Raw genomic sequence first — 5,599 nt, 5'->3', positions numbered from 1 at the left:
GCCAGTCTCCCACAACCTTGGAAGCTTTTGATGGAAGAGCCTCTCGTCCTTATGGTATACTCCAACGTTTGCCCATCTCTTTGGAAGGGAAGACAGTCGAAATGGAAGTTGAAGTCGTTGATGCTACTCTTACCTACAACCTCCTTCTCGGACGTAGTTGGATCTACGCGATGAAAGCTGTTGCTTCATCTCTGTTTCGTATCATCCGTTTCCCTCATCAAGGGAAGATTGTTACTGTAGACCAGCTATCTTTCTTCACTTCCTCTTCTGAAGGAAACATCCCTTTTGTGGAGCATACCTCGAAGTTATCTGAGAGTCTGGGAGCCGGACTTTTCAAAGATCCCGCCCTTATGGGTGTTTTTCCGCTCCCACCTCCTAACGTCGCTTCTGTTAATATGATTACTACTTGTTCTGATCCGTGGATTATTCCTCCCACCGACCAAGTAGATTCTTGGGGCGACCAGATGCCGTTGAGTCCTGCCGAACTCAACTACGTTGAAATTATTGCTGCATCGACTCCCTCTTCTGAACTTGCTCCTTCGAGCACGATTCTCCACTCATTCGCTCCATCCTCAGGGCTTGTAGATGAGACTTCTTCGGATCCTTTGCAAGAAACATTCTCTTCCGATGAAGCCATTATTGAGACTATGTCTCTCGAGGAACTTCCTTGGCATGATTCTCACCATCGTTCCTCGTTTCTCCCTGCCCCTCAGGATATTCTCACTTGCCTTGAGCGGTTTGCTCCTTGTCTCCCGTTACAAACACCTATTCAAATTTATCAGGTGTCTTCTGAAGGGAATATGGAAAATATTACGCAAACCCAGCCTATCGACATCTCTGTGAAACCAGGGATTGTCGAGCATCTTCATATTGGAGTCACTTGTACTCCGAAGGAGATTCAACTTTATTCTAATCTTTTTCGCGAATTTCGTGACATTTTTGCATGGTCCTATGAAGAAATGCCCGGCATTGATCCTAGCATAGTGGTGCATGAGATAATCACATACCCAGGTGCTAAGCCTGTTCGTCAACGTTTACGCCCTGTACACCCCCGAAAGGCTGCAGCGATTAAGGCCGAGGTAGAGAAGCTTCTTAAAGCCGGTTTTATTTATCCTATTCCGCTCACAGATTGGGTTTCAAATATCGTACCTGTGACTAAAAAACAGGGTACAATCCGTGTTTGTGTCGATTATCGTGATATAAATCGAGCCTGTCCTAAAGATAATTTTCCCACACCATTTATTGATCAAATTATTGACGAGTGTGCCGGAAGTGAAATGTATTCTTTTATGGACGGTTTTTCTGGCTATAACCAGATCAATATTGCTCCCGCTGATCAACACAAAACTGCCTTTATCTGTCCATGGGGCACTTTTGCCTATAAGAAGCTCCCTTTCGGTCTTAAAAATGCCAGTGCTACCTTCCAGCGTGCAATGTCCTATGCGTTCCATGACATTCGACACATTGTACAGCCTTACCTGGATGATCTCCCTGCTCATTCAGCCAAACGTCAGGACCACCCTAAGCACCTTCGCGAAATCTTTCTTCGTTGTCGATACTACCGAATCAGGCTTAATCCTCACAAATGTGTCTTCTGCGTTGAATCTGGCCGACTTCTTGGGTTTGTCGTTTCCCGAGAGGGCATCCGTTTGGATCCACTTAAATTCGAGGCTATAGTGAATCTTCCTCCCCCTGCTTCTTTACAGCAATTGCAAAGCTTGCAGGGTAAAGCAAATTTTTTACGTCGTTTTGTTCCAAACGATGCCGAGGTGGCCAAAGGTTTTACACGATTACTAAAGCGCGATGTCCCTTTTCATTGGGATACCATTGCTCAGGAATCTTTCGAGCGTCTCAAGGGCCTCCTTGTTTCTGCTCCATTGCTCCGTCCTCCGAATTATTATCGTGACTACACTTTGTATTTAGCCGCCGCCGACACCACTATCGGCATGGTTCTTGTTCAAACTGACGATGATGACACTGAGCATGTTATCTATTATCTCAGCCGCAACCTTTTAGACACGGAAACTCGATATGCTTATGTCGATAAGTTGGCTTTGGCCGTCGTTTGTGCTGTCCAACGCTTCCGTCATTATATTCTGCTGCGTACTACTACCGTGATTTCTGATTGCAACCCCATGACGTATATTTTGTCACGCCAGTTGCTGGGGGGAAAGTACTCAAAGTGGATTGTTATCCTCCAAGAGTTTGACTTGGAATTTGCCACTGCCAAGTCCAAGAAATCCCTTGTATTTGTTGAGTTAATTTGCTCTTTGCCATCTTCTTCCCCGACCTCTCATGTAGAGGATCAAATTCCGGATGAGACCTTATTCCTCATTAGCACCCTCGATCCATGGTACGGAGATATAATTATATATCTGCAAACGTCCTCCTTTCGCCCGGGCGTGTCCAAAGACGCTCGGCGAAGGATTCGTCATCAATCACAACCATACCGTATCATTGGGGATACACTATGTCGCCTCGGCGCCGACTCTATTCTCCATCGTTGTCTTACTCTCGAGGAGGCTGAGCGGGTCTTGAATGACTGCCATTCTGGTGAATGTGGCGGTCACATGTCCGGATATGCTACTGCCCAAAAAATCCTCTGTGCTGGCTACTTTTGGCCCTCTATCTTCAAGGATTGCATTCTTGCCGTCCGCTCTTGTCATGAGTGCCAGATATACTAGCGGAAAATGTGAGCGCCTCCTGCTCCGTTGCACCCTGTTGTCACCGTCGGCCCTTTTGCAAAATGGGGCATTGATTATATGACCTGTAACCCTCGCTCGGCTGGGGGCATGGGTTTATTATCGTTGTTGTCGATTACTTTACTAGATGGGTCGAGGCGATGCCTACATTAACTGAAGACGGTCACACAACGGCGCAATTTTTATTTAATCATGTTATTTCGCGATTCGGCGTCCCTCAAGACATCGTCACTGATCACGGGAAGCATTTCCGTAATCATATGATGTTGGAATTAACAACGCAGCTAGGCTTGCAACACGATAGTTCAACCTCGTACTACCCTCAGTCCAATGGCCAAGTTGAAGCTATCAATAAGATTTTGGTTACAATGCTTCAACGTACTGTTGGCATGCATAAGTCTAACTGGCATTTGATGTTGTTCCCTGCCTTGTGGGCCTACCGAACCTCTGTGAAGGATGCCACTGGTTTCACTCCATTTCAACTATTTTATGGACTAGAGGCTACCCTTCCAATTGAATGTGAAATCCCTTCATTAAAATTAGTTGTCAAGCTACTTCCCAACACCACTCCGTTAGAAGAACGCCTTCTTTACTTAGAACGGCTAGATGAGACTCGTCGCTTGGCCTCTTTGGCCATCGAAACACAAAAGAAGCGAGTCAAGACTCACTTCGATCAGACCGTACGTCCACATTCTTTTGTTGAGGGAGATTTAGTCCTGCTCTACGATCAGGCAAAAGATAAGCTACGAGCAGGAAAGCTCGAGTCTATGTGGCTAGGCCCTTACATTGTCAAGAAATTTTTGCAGAAAGGGGCCTACGAGCTAATTGATTATGAAGGGAACCCTCTTGGGAAGCCCCGAAATGGGCTATATTTGAAAAAGTACTATGCGTGATGCTGGTACATTTTATTTTGTACATACATGTACTCTAGCAAGTGTGTGTGTCTGTTTTAAGGCGTAACTGCCACCTATTGTGTTTTTCGCTTCTTGTGCAGATGTCTGATGCACCTTATGTTGGTTTCGCTGATGGTGCCTGCCGCAGTACTCGCAACTTGTCCTCTGCGGCGTGGGTGATCTATGATCCTCATAGCAAGCTGATAGATTTTCAGGGTGTGTGTTTGGGTCGTACCACTAACAATGTCGCCGAATACTGTGCTGTAATCGAGCTACTTGTTGAAGCAATTAATCTCGGCATTCGTGCATTGGTAGTGAACCTGGACTCTCAACTTGTCGTCCACCAGCTCAACGGGCAATATTCCGTCAGAGACCATCATATTCTAAGGTTGTATTTATGTGTGAGATTGTTAGAAAGGAACTTTGATTTTATCACATATCAACATATTCGACGACAATTAAACACATTATCTGATGCATTGGCCATTCATGTATTAGATAGACATTTGCGTAATTTGTAACCAAAACAGTATACAAGCAAGCACATGAAAACACAATAATAAACCATAAGCATATGTATATATATACGTGTGTGTCATAATGTTTGAGCCACGTGCATTACATAATCCAAAAAATAATACATGTCCGAATCTCATACGGCCGCAGACAACATGTCTCTCAAAAATATGCAAAAATGAAACCTAGGCGTCTAATCACGGTGATGCTCATGATAGCATGTCACCGCTCACACCAAACGTCTCAACAGACGATGGACGCGAGTAGGTACTCCCACTGTGTGCCTCTGGTACGCGAAGGGCACGTCTGCCAATCTGGCATAGTTTGGAATCCCTCGAGTGAGTGCCTCAAGGTTCTGTACTAGCTCATCACCCGCGCCACCCTCTACCTGAGGGTCGGCTGCAGGTTGTGCCCTCCTTGCTATGTGAGACAAATCAGCTGGTCGCTCTGCACCGACATCTGCATACATATATATAGCTGTTGTCAGAGACAAGTGTGTATTACAAAAAAACTTAAATACATAAAAAACATTAAAAACACAAAGAGTTCTTACCTAGCTCCTCGTCCCAGTCTTCTCCCGCAGGCAATGGGAGATCTGGATCTCCAGTAAAATCAGTGCCCGCATAGGGCCAGTCCTCTATGACGATCATCTGGTGACGGAGCCAAATGAAGAACTCGGGCCTCCAGGCCATCTGCTGGCCCCCTCCTCCTCTGGGCATGAGTTCTGCCCATCGAGTCAACCTCGGCTCCCGTGGCACTGGATCTGCCACTATACCTCCCTGAATCCGGAATATCGGCAGTCGCTCCAGGAAGAAAGATACCACGATAGATCCATATCCGAACTGTTTGTTGCCATCACGCTTACACTTGGTAAGCTGCCTCTTGATATTTGTCGTCACTGCCGTGGCCCAATCAAACAGTGTAGGTCGGAGACACTCGGTTGCCAGCAGCAAATGATTCTTGCTGGCCTCGTGGGGCGCCTGTACCCCAGCCGTCCGTGTGATAGTGAATAATATCACTCGTAGCACCAGGTCGGGAACCGTGATAATATCTACTTTGGCACTGTTTGATCCAAACTGTGCCCCAGGACAAACTCGTTCCATCACCTCCCCCATCTTTTCCCCGGAAGGCCTACTACCAGTCAAGATGGGTCGTGCACCTCTCCGCGATAGTCCAGTGATAAAGTAGACATCGGAAACATCTAACTCCAATGTCTGATCTTTCAGGCGGAATACCTGATCCTCCGTATCCCAAGCATCCACGATAAATCGCAGCAACTCAGGTTGTGCACGTAAATAGGAGGTGAGGAAGAATTTCTTCAAGCCACAGTCTCTCAAAGCATCCATGCAGGCATCATCCTCCAATGCCATGGCATCTATGGCCTCATGCTCTCTTTCTCTCCATTCTACCGCCATTCTGACGAATCCCTGCAACCATAAAGTCGAAATTTTCATCATTAGATCACTGGTGAAACCAAAATTGGAAGAA

Source organism: Pinus tabuliformis, chromosome 2_2 (assembly GCF_031772625.1).
Source record: "Pinus tabuliformis cultivar Carrire ecotype Pingquan chromosome 2_2, CPIR1, whole genome shotgun sequence".
Lineage (NCBI taxonomy): Eukaryota > Viridiplantae > Streptophyta > Pinopsida > Pinales > Pinaceae > Pinus > Pinus tabuliformis.
Note: the sequence above shows the minus strand (reverse complement) of the source record.